Source organism: Rhinopithecus bieti, unplaced genomic scaffold (assembly GCF_001698545.2).
Source record: "Rhinopithecus bieti isolate Rb0 unplaced genomic scaffold, ASM169854v2 scaffold_22040, whole genome shotgun sequence".
Classification (NCBI taxonomy): Eukaryota; Metazoa; Chordata; class Mammalia; order Primates; family Cercopithecidae; genus Rhinopithecus; species Rhinopithecus bieti.
This window is the reverse complement of record NW_016811527.1, coordinates 437936-450293: the sequence shown is the minus strand read 5'-3', so window position 1 is coordinate 450293 and position 12358 is coordinate 437936. Positions and strand designations below refer to the sequence as shown.

General features: G+C 35.4%; 1 long non-coding RNA gene across 1 annotated transcript; it reads right to left on the bottom strand.

Moving 5' to 3' along the window:
- Positions 1–8060: 8060 nt before the first annotated feature.
- Positions 8061–11961, bottom strand: LOC108543492 (uncharacterized). Its single transcript, XR_001889587.1, has 3 exons — positions 11884–11961; positions 10918–11099; positions 8061–8135 (listed from the first exon to the last, which is right to left on the bottom strand). It is a non-coding gene; the product is annotated as an uncharacterized LOC108543492 (long non-coding RNA).
- Positions 11962–12358: the final 397 nt, after the last annotated feature.

Here is a 12358-nt window from a genome sequence, read left to right as displayed (position 1 = left end):
CATGTACCCTAGAACTTAAAGTGAAAAAAAAAAAAAGAAAAAAGAAAAAAAAAGAAAAAAAAAAGTGCTGAAAGAATAGACCTTTAACCCTCTTACCACAGAAAAAAAGTTAGCGAGGTGCTGGATATGTAAATTAGCTTAATTTAATTTTCTACAGTGTTTATATAGATTAAAACATCAGTTTATATCCCATAAGTATACAGAGTTATTATTTGTAAATATAAAAATAAGTAAATAAATTAAAGAGTGTTCTGAGTAGTAAAGCATCAGCATCACTACGGAGATTGTTAGAAATTCAGAATCACAAGCTCTGAGCTATACTTACTGATTCCAGATCTACATTGCTGCAGACCATTGAGTGATGTGTATTCCTATTAAATTAGAGAAGCACTGGGGTAGACCAAATCAGAATATTCAGAGGCAATCCATATTTTGGGGAAGCAGACAGTTTTCATGCATTGCATTTGGGGTGGGGATGGGAGACCAAGAAGAGAGAGGGAAGAAAGGAAGGAAACAAGACGGGGAAAAGGGAGAGAAAAAGAAAAGGAAGAGGGACTTTTCACTGAGTACAATGCGTAGCTCCTTTCTCAGTTATGTGGGGGAGAAAGAAAGTATAAACACACTCAGAAACAAAACTATAGGACAAAAGGAAAATACTAGCCTTTCTAAAATCCAATTTTTACTTTACTCTGACGTAGGCTGTGATTACACAATCTGAGTAAACCTTTCCTGCTTCAAGGATAAATAATTTAAACAGAGAAAAAAAAATAGAATCTATATAAAGATACTATTTGAAAGTGCAAAACCAACATACAAAGTAAACAACAGCTGAAGAGCACTCAGAAGAAATGGATAAAACTGTGACAATATTACAACATGAACAAAACAAGCATTGAATATTTACCACTGTGAAAATAAGCACAAAGACCAATAACAAGAGCACAAAAAAAGATAAAGGATGTGGAAACAAATAGAAAGTGGTTAAATGCAAGGCAGTTGAAATCAGAAAACACATAGAATTAAAGAAGAAAACAGAGAAATAAGGTTAAGAAATAAAATGAGCAGGCAGAGCATGGTGGCTCACACCTGAAATCCCAGCACTTTGGGAGGCCGCGACGGGTGGATCACGAGGTCAGGAGTTTGAGACCAGCCTGGCCAACATGTGAATCTCTGCCTCTACTGAAAATACAAAAATTAGCCGGGCGTGGTGGCACATTTCTGTAAACTCAGCTACTTGGAATGAGGTGGGAAATTAAAGAAAAATAATATTAAAAAGAAAGAGAAATAAGTTTTCCTGTATTGGACTAACTTGTCCCAGAGGCAGCAACAGGCACAGCCCAGACCCAGGAAAAGTCTTGATAATATTATCTAATGCGGTCTGGAGACTCTCCCAGCACTCCCTCAACATAGGGAGAAGAAAAACAAATTTTCCTTTGTTTTAGGGAATGAGTTTATAGATTCCTGTTCTCTGTAACTGTTGACTTCAAATATTGTGTTTTATCGAAGCAGTAGAGTGAAGGTCATGACCCTCTGAGCAGGCCTGAGTTAACGGCCACCTGGGTGCCATAGTGAAGATTATAGGATAAGTCTGTGCCTAGGCAAACCTAGATAATGGACATCCGGGTTGCATAGCTAGGGTTATGTGCAATCCTGAGTTATGAACCTGTTACAATTTGATTAACTGTCTTTGTTCTGTCTCTATATCCCTGCTTTCACACCACTGTAAGCTTGCTTCAAGCTAGCTCACCCCCTTTCGTTAAGTGTATATAAAAGTCAAGTGCTGTCTTTGTTCTGGGACCAGTCTTTTGGACACTGAATCAGCTGGGCCTGAGTGTACTCAATAAAAGATTCTCCTGTTTTAACGCAAGGTCTCTATCTCATCCTCCTGCATCCTGCAACAGGGAGACTGAGGCAGGAGAATAGCTAGAACCCGGGAGGCGGAGGTTATAGTGAGTTGATATCACATCATTGCACTCCAGCCTGGGACATGGCAAAACTCCATCTCAAAAACAAACAAACAAAAAAGCGTGAACGTAACAATATGGGACACTGAAGACACTCATGAGAAGAGTAATGAAATCAATATAAAAGTTAGTAATGAAAGAAAGACAATGTTCAACATGCTTTGGGAATGAGTGAAGAAGAAAATTAAAATAATATTAGAATTTTCCTGATATTATAACAGATTTGGAAGTAAACAATGAACCAGGCGCAGTGGCTCACGTCTGTAATCCCAGCACTTTGGGAGGCCGAGACAGGTGGATCACGAAGTCAGGAGATTGAGACCATCCTGGCTAACATGATGAAACTCTGTCTCTACTAAAAATATTAAAAAATTAGCTGGGCATGGTGGCGGGTGCCTGTAGTCTCAGCTACTCAGGAGGCTGAGGCAGGAGAATGGAGTGAACCCAGGAGGCGGAGCTTGCAGTGAGCCCAGATTATGCCACTGCACTCCAGCCCGGGCGACAAAGCGAGACTACGTCTCAAAAAAAAAAAAAAAAAGAAAAGAAAAGAAAAAAAAAAAGAAATGTCTGCGTACAATTCCTGTATAAAGAGTGGCTACCCCTCTCTCCAGTAGGAAGAATTACATATAATATAAACTTTTTCCAGTGTAGGGCATATGGAGCTCCTGTAAACTCCCATGAGCTCAAATTGCTTGATGCTAAAATAATTGAACTACCACTAACTCTCAAAGTTATGCCCACGATCTCTCCACATGAAAGGGAGAGGTGGTGGAGATGAGAAAATGCAGTGAAAGTGAACTAAAACTCTGCACAACATCGAAAATAAATGAACCAAAACAATATTTGAAGGTATTTTCCTCAATTACAGTATCAAATAAGAACAGAACATCAAGTGGCATTATGATACCCTTTTCATAGAGTTTAAAATATGCAAAGCAGTATAATGTATTGTTTATTGATAATAGCATGCATAACAAAATAGACATATAAGATGTATTAGTCTGCTTGGGCTGCCATAACAAAGTACCACAGACTGGGTGGCTTAAACAACATAAATGTATTTATGTTTCTTTCTTTTTTTTTTTTTTTTTCACAATTCTATAGGATAGAAGTTCAAGATCAGGATGTCAGCAAGGTATCTTTCTTCTGAGGACTGTGGGGGAAGAATGTGTTCCAGGTCTCTTTCTTCTTGGTTTTTAGAGTGCTGTCTTCTCCCCGTGTCCCTGGACATAGTCTCACCTCTATGAAACCCTCTGTGTCCACATTTTTTCTTTATATAAAAGACATCATTCATATCGGATGGCTACCCTAATGACTTTAACTTGCTTACCTCTGTGAAGACCTTATCTCCAAATAAAGATAAGGTCACATTGAGAGGAGCTGAGGGTTACAACTCAAATGTGTAAATTTTGAGGGAACACGATTCAGCCTCTTAACACGATATAATACATGCCCAATTCAGGTTAGTTATCACTTTTAGATTGGAGAGTTTGAGCAAGGAGGTAACAGGGTTCTTCCAGCTATATTTAATGTCTTAAACTGAGTGTTAATTTTTTTAACTCTTCATAATTCTATGGATATCCCAGTTATTTCAGAATAAATTAAAATTAAATAACACAAAGGTTTAGACAAAATATTAAGATATGAGTGGAGTTCTCTGTTTTAAACCAATAAAAAGTATTTTTTTAAATTAAAAAAAGCCAGGAAACTCTATGTTCCAGAAGAAAGTTCATATCTAAAACAGAGTGGTAAATTTTAGGACCATTAAGTCTGAATGACAATGCCATACAGAAACTGAGTCAATTTTTTTTAGGACGCTGGATTTTGGGGGAACTAGATCTTCCTTTCCTGTTTAAACGGTGGTGCATCACAAATATCCTGCCCACCAACTAAATCATACTGGTGCCTGAACATTCCCTGTGCTTTCTTCTCCTGGCATATTTCAAAAGAGAATTCTACTACTTTTTGCATATTTTACCTAGCATTCAAGTTACACTTTAGTAAAACGTACTTACCCTGTGAAATAGTAACCACACTATATTTCACTTCATCCTTCCCAACTCTTTCCAAAATAAAAGATTCATTTATTTTTACCTGATAGTCCTATTTAATTTTTACTATGCTATATAAACTGTTCTTATTAGATAGTATTATGATGGATAGTTTATGTATCTGGCTCCTAAAATGTGCCGTACTCTCTTTGTGTGCAACAAGAAATTTTCATCTTCATCTTCTTATCAAAAAGGTTAGTACCTGTCATTTATACAGAAATTAATACAGGATTGTACTGTGAGTGACTGAAAGTGTCATCCCATTTGACATAAATAATAGATTTTATTATAAATGATAATTTTTCCTGTATAAAATTTCTTGATGCAATTGTAATGACATTGATATGCCAAGTCTCTAGGTGTATGATTTTAATTGATTTTACTTTTACTTATTGAAATATTTGTAAAGTTGGCTGTCAAATGCATAGTCACAGGGAGTAGCTATATTAAGCTAATTTCAGATCAGTACCTTAGAAATGAGAATTCACTCAAACAGGAATGTTATACTTAGTATTAGGATTTCTGACTGTTTGCAAAAGCTATTCTTCATGTGTGACTGACACTATGCTCAGCAGCAACCATCGTGTGGATCTTTAGAACAATGTACAATAACATATGTATAAGGAAATAAATTTTAAGACCCTGCTATGTAAGGTCAAGGATCTACTCCTTTCTTTGCAGGATTGAATGAGAACCTGAATCACCACTTGGTAGACTCTGGTCACATGAGCACCTCTATGGTGTGGATACATTTAACAACATGGGTGACCTTAGCTATGGGTATTAGCAGTGACAGAACTAACAGGCCAGCAAGAGGGGCAAATTCAGCAACTAAAACTTTGATGTTTGTGGTAATGGTAAATTGTTCTAAAATGAGAAGCTGACAGTGGGACTTCATGTAAAAGCTGGACTGGGAATGAGGATGCTAAAAGTTGGAGAAAAAATTTATTGGCTATGATCTTTGTCACACCTTCTTGGTTTTGTCTCGGTTTAATTAAACGTGTCTCTGGGGCCTCTCCAGCTTAGACTAATTACACCATAATTGCAATTCATTGACTTACCATTCTAAGTGGCGTAATTGCACCAAAAAAAAAAAAAAAAAAAAAAAGTTTAGAATTACAGTGACTACTTTGAAAACTTCTTTAGGTGAGATTTTATTTATTTATTTATTTATTTTTTAATTTATTTATTTATTTATTTAATTTATTTATTATGTATCCTGCAGGTCAGATGAACAGGTGAGAGATTCCCTCAGTTTTGTTTGCCTGAAAGGCTCTATTTCTCATTCACTTTTAAATAATAATTTTTTTTGGACACAGGATTCTAGACTGGTGTGTGTGAAAGTGTGTGTGTGTGTTGGTGTGTGTGAAAGTGTGTTTTCCCTTTAACCTTTAAAATATTCCATTCTCTTCTAGTGAGCATGGTTTGGGATGTTAGCATGGTTGGGATGGTTAGCGTGACGTAATTCTTATTTTGTTGCCCTATAGGTAAGTCTCCACTCCCTCTCTGCCTGGGTTTCTACCATTTGAATATTATATGCCTAGGTGTAAACTTTTGATATTTGTACAGTTTGGCTTCCCCTGAGCTTTCTAGATTTGTAGTTTGGTGTTTCTTATAATTCTGGACAATTTCAGCCATTATTGTTCAAATACTTCTGCTTTTTTTTTTTTTTTTTTTTCTCTCTGTCTCTCTTGCTTCTTCCTTTGGTATTCCTGTGACACATAATTTAGACTTTTTATAATTTTTATAATTGCCCAACGGTTTTGAATATTTGTTTCTATTATTTTATTTTATTTGTTTCTTTGCATTTCAGATTAGGGTTTTTTTTTGTTGTTTTTTGTTTTTTTTTGAGAGAGAGAGTCTTGCTCTGTCGCCCAGGCTGGAGTGCAGTGGTGCAATCTTGGCTTATTGAAACCTTTGCCTCCTGAGTTCAAGTGATTCTCCTGCCTCAGCCTTCCGAGTAGCTGGGATTACAGGCACGTGCCACCACTCCCAGCTAATTTTTGTATGTTTAGTAGAGGCGGGGTTTCACCATGTTGGGCAGGCTGATTTTGAACTTCTGGTCACAAGTGATCCACCCATCTAGGCCTCCCAAAGTGCTGGGATTACAGGTGTGAGCCACTGCGTCCAGTAGAGGTCTCTATTGACATACTTTCAAAATCACTGAATTTTTCCTAGGCTGTACCTAGTACACTGATAGAGTACCTAAAAGGACCTCTTTGTTTCTGTTACACTGTTTTTTTTTTTGTTTTGTTTCAGAATGTATGGTACTTCCTTTTGCTTACTTCTAGGGTTTCTATCTCATTATCTTCCTGCTTATATTACCCATCTGCTTTTGCATCTTCTTCATTTTTTTACAGTAGAATCCTTAATTTATTAGTAATAATTATTTTCAATTGACTGTTTTATAATTCTAAAATCTGTATCACAGAAGAGTCTGGTTTTGATGTTTACTTTGTCTCTTCAGATTATGTGTTTGCCTTTTAGCATGTTTTGCAACTTTTTTTGTTTTGTTTTGTTTTGTTTTTTTAGATGGGGTCTCCCACTGTCGCCCAGGCTGGAGTGTGGTGGCGTGATCTCGGCTCACTGCAACGTCTGCCTCCTGGGTTAAAGTGATTCTCATGCCTCAGCCTCCCAAGTAGCTGGGATTATAGGCACCTGCCACCAAGCCCAGCGAATTTATTGTGTTTTTAGCAGAGATGGTGTTTCACTATGTTGCCCTGGCTGGTCTCCAACTCCTGACTTCATGATCCGTCCGCCTCGGCCTCCCAAAGTGCTGGGATTACAGGCATGAGCCACTGTGCCCGGCCTCTTGTAATTTTTTGAAAGCCAGGCACAGTGTACCATGTGGTAGAAATAGAGACAAACAGGCCTTGATCGGGCTAAAAGGCAGGCTTCATTTAATCTTTGCTGTAGTCGTATGTAGCTGTAGGTATCAATAGTTTTTATTTCCTTCGGCTCACTTGTTTTTGTTCCTTCTATTGTCTTTGGGCTTCCCTAGAAACTCATTATGTAAATTATGTGTCTTGTAGTTCTCTCAGTTATAATCCACTCTTATACAGGAACGCTGTTGATATGCTATTAGGTATTAGGGAGAAGAAGTATTGATCTTAAGATTAAATCACTCTCTCTCTCTCTCCCTCTCTTCTTTCTCTGTAAGTGTGCCAGAATCCCTGAGCCGTGGTCTTCTGATGATGTGAGATAGGAATGCTATAAGAGGCTCCAGTTGTCTAATGATTCTCCTTCTAGGCCCGATAAGACTCTCATAAGGTAATTTTTGTTAACAGAAAGCATTTGGTAAGGATAACAAACATTCTGGGAGTACTTACTGTTTCCAAGGTGGAAATAACTCCTACTACCCAAAGGTAGAGAATATTTTCCTCCATCCTTCATTGTGGGTACCTGGTGAAGCTCTTGGGGATAAAACTCACAAAAGTATTTCCTCCTCACCTCTTCTGAGACAGGGCTTTCAGCAGTTTTTAACTAAAGCGTGTGCACTTACAGCAATTAGTGGATTAAGTGTTCCTATTTTTTTCTGGTTTCTGCTGTTTCTGCTCCTGATAAGCTGTGATTTTCTGCATCTGGCTGACACTAGTTTTCAAGGGAATGGTTTGCTTCATACCTCAATTCTCTAATGGATCTAAAAAAATTTTTTGATTTTTAGTTTGTTCACCTTTTTCTCATCAGGTAGACAGAAGTGACAACTTCCAAATTCATTAAACGACATAGTGGAAAACAGAAATCAAGCTTGTCTGTTTCTATAGGAATTTTTCCATCTATATTCAGGAAGAATATTGGTAATAAGACTGACTCAATCAATATTGCTATTCTTTTATCTTGAAGAGACAAAGCTTCCAGAAAAGTTATAATTTTGTGAAAACAAATAGGTCATTTGGACATGATTTATCAAAAACTGTAAATACTTCCAGTAGATTACAGTCTATTCAAAATATTCATTATTCACAATAGCCACGTTATAGAAACAACCAAAGTGTTAATAAATCAGGCACAGAAAACAAACAAACAAACATGATCTCATTTATATGTAGAATTTATTTTTTATGTTCATATATAAAGAAATAGAGAATGAAACCATGGTTGTCAGGGGAAGGGGCAGGACCTGGAAGGAAGAAATGGAGATGTGTATCAGAAAACATCAAGTAACAGATATATAGGATGAACAAGTCCAGAGATCTAATATACAACACGGACTATATTCAATGAAACTTGTATTTGAGATTTTTGTTAAATAAGTAGATTTTAGCTGTTCTTGTTATGAAAAATTAATTATATGATGAGAGATGTTAATTTTTTCAATATAATAATCATTTTATTATCTCTATATATTCCAAAACATCACGTTGAAAACCTCAAATATACACAATAAAATTTATGTTTTTAAAAACAGAAAGTCCCCATCTAAGACCTAGTATTTCCATTGACTGGAAAATATTTATAAATTGAAGTGTTCCTACTGAGTTTATACAGTTGTCTTGATAAATGAAATCTTTACCTAATAAGATTAAACTAGATTATTGTTGTAAGTTTTGATTCATTTTCAAGTATTGATTTTAATTAATATTAGTAATCTGAAAGGAAACAAAAAGTCTGTGACTATGAAAAATCCAGCTCCTTTATGACTCACACTAAACCTACTACTTAATGTACTCACTTAATGGAATATGCTCACATTTCTCATTGACCATCTTTAAGACAGTTGAAACAGGATAATTTCCAAGAAGGCATTCATATTGAAAGGCCTCCATAGAAATCAGATCCAGGTTGAAAATTTTCATGCAGAATACCAACTAGTTGAAATGGCAATATTTGAAATAATGAGAAATCTTAAACTGTACCATGTGGCAGGTAAAAAAAATAATTCATAGAAATCATAAGTCAGCCTCTAAAAGATGACCATTTTCCTTACATATCTCCAGTAGGTTCCACTGACTGAGAAAAACTGCAAGTAGCAGCTTTGTTTTTTTCCCCTCTCTGGTAGTGTTAGAAATTGCGAATTCGGGAACTTTTAAGTAAAGAACTAATTTTCCATATCTCTGTCATGGTAATAGATTAACAGATTGTACCTTTCAGAGTTAATGGATTAAACAGAATACCACTCAGCGATAAAAGAAAACAAGCTATCAACAGACATAACTTCAAGGATGAATCTCAAAATTATTATGCTAAGTCATAGAAAAACAAAGAAAACAAAATGGAGTATCTACTATATGATTCTCTCTATATAAAAGTCTGTACATTTATTATTGATAAATATTGACAAAAAAGAATATTAGGAGTTGTCTTCAACCTTGGTGGAGAGTATGGAAGGGGACAGGGAAAATAAGGGTTTGATTTATACAGGGACTTGAGGAAAGGATTGTAGGTGATGGATATCTTTATTATCTTCATTACAAATTTTTTTCATGAATATATACACATTCAAACACAACAAATTGTACACTCTACAGAAGTGAAGTTTACTGTAAATCACTTATTGTTCAATAAAGCAATATAAAACAAAAGTTATTAAGAGTATCAGTTTGTATTCTAGGCAATGGAATTCCAATTTTTATGAAACCTCCTAACTGAAATTTCCCTGGGACTCTAAACAGAAACAGGAACTGTGCGATTTAATTAAAGTTTTTATTTCTACTCTGCATCTTCTTAGTTATCGTAAACCCATAATACATATTTGTATATGAGTGCTCTGGGCAAGACCTTGGAGGTTAGACTCAATCTCATTTGAATGATCTCAACCAATGTCTTACTAAAGGTATTTCAGAAACCCAGCGGCAGATATCTACCCATATTTTCTATGAGCAATAGCGGCATCAAATAAACAACGAGATTTTTCAACTTTGAATTTAAAATGTGCCTTATATTTGATGGTATTTCATGCTTTCAATTATTGTTAATTATTGAAAATAGGAAATGTTTATTAGCAAGTAGGCTCACCTCTTACGAAATTTCATGTTTGCCTCTGAAATATTTCTATTCATTGCTATGAATTATATCCTGTTGTTCTTTTATTACTTAAAGAAGGGGAAATCCATGACTTTTTATCCCTTCTGTTGTGAACTAAACACAGTTTTAAACAATTTATCGGAACTCTCTGTTTAAAAATTTAAACATTCCTTGTTTGTTGGTGGATTATAACTTAAGACTGAAATAAGTAAATAATAGGCAAAATAAGATCTCTCGTAACATTAAAGTGAGATATTTTACTAAAAGTAAAATCAGCTCAGATATCAGAACATATTGCAATTACCAGATATTGCTTAATTTTTGAAATGTATAAGATTTAATCTATACTTGCTGTCAGTTATATTTTGGAATATGACTGCAGAATACAATACATTGTGGAGACAGTACATTTTTTTACCCATCAAAATAGTCTACAATTAAAATAAAACTTTTAAGGATTACCTAACGATAGAATTACATATGGAAGAAATAACATGGAAGATCTTGAAATGTGTTAGCTGAATATTATGTCAAAAAAGGATCCCTCCCTAAGATCATGAGCTCTGTAATACTCCAAAGAGTCGATTCACTGGATTTGTGAAATGATACTGTTATAGAATGTCACTGATCAGCCCTGGAATTTGCAAAATGTACTGGAAAGAAATTTGCTTGAAGCTTATTTCTAGTACATTCATAAGAGTTGCTTAAGGTGACAGAGACTTCAGGTAGAATCTTTCAAAATATTTGCTATTATGCCTCATCAATATTGGTGAAGAGATTTTGCTAATCTTACTGTCTGTCTTTTTCTAGTGCACTCCTCATTTATCACAGGCATCATTCTGGAAAAAAGTGTCAAAATGGAACAGCAATAATCCAAGCCTCATTGTCCAATATTTCAAAAAAAAAAATCTTCAAATAGATTTCAAGAAATCACTCACCTGCTACAGGTTTTCTCACAATGTTTGCATTTTTTCCTGGCTTATTTTTGAGGAATTAAAGCTTTCCACTCCCAAAGAACTATAACTGATGATAGCATAATTTTCCGTTTGATTTTGTGTCCCAGGCTGAGGAATTCCAACTTGTCTCTCCAGTGATAGAGACTTTCACTTTACTTGGATTCCTAACAGATGAATTTGAAAAGTCTTACCACTTACTAAGAAAAAGCAAAGACAATCAATGACATTTTAAAACTGCATTAGCAAATACATTTGGCATTCTTGAACTTCCTTGATCAACAGTGTCACCTCTGGCCCTCCTGTTCACGATGCCCATACCTTGTAGGTCTCATGCCTTTCATTAGCAAGTTTGCCTCCATGAGGTTGAATATGGCACTCCTGATTTTGAACTCTAGCTTATCTCATCAATACATCACAAATTATTCATATGATTTATGCAATATATCCAATTTTAATAATAGGTAAAAACTTCCTTTCTTTACATTCTTGCAACAGGCTCTAAATGATCTAATACTAAAAACTGTCTTATGAAAATATACCAGAAAGAGAAATGCCTTAGAACAATTTTGAAAAGACCCAGTTAAGTACTTTTGAACATTAAAGGAGCAGTTAATCTCCAGTGTATTGATCCATGGCTAAATGTGTTCTAGTTTAAAAGATATAGGACATGGACTGCCACTATATCAGGAAATGTAAAACACAACGAGTCTTAATAATCCTCCAGAAATAGATGGCTTTGGTTGGTGTATCAGTCACAGTGTAGTCAACAGAAAGAAAACCACATAGTAATTCAAACAGGAAAAGGTCAATAAGAAAAGTTATTAACTATAGCAAGGGATTGGAGTAATGTGATGTTGGCTGATGATTAAAAAAAAAAAAAATACTACAAAGAATATAGTACAAAGTCAAGATCCAGAAACTGTTGGAGAGGGCAAGGTAGTGGCTCACAGAATGGCAGACAAATTGTTGGGGTGCTCACTGACTGGACTTCTGAAAATCTGCCCTCTAGAACTTACTGTAAATCCTTAGGGTTCCAGAAAAAGGCAGAGGTTACTAAGGTAACCTCCACAACAAAAGTTAACATCATGCCAGCTGATAAAGAAAACATAGTTAAAGGACCCAGATCACATTTTTGCATAGCAGTGAATGAAAGATGAATCTGGAACTGAGAGGCAATAAATAGGTAACTGGCACAGAAAGAGACAAGGATTCCCCCAATACTTTTGAATCAAAATAATTGCATGACATGAGCATCTAACTGTAGGCACAAATTTTATATTTTAATTGGCATGCTGTTATCTAGCTATTGTATTTTCTCCTTTCTGGAATAAAGTTCCAGATCGTTAGCATTTTTAAAAATCTCAGCCTTGATATTAACAATGTCTCTATTCTTAAATTTTCTTTTGTGATTTAGTCTCTCTTT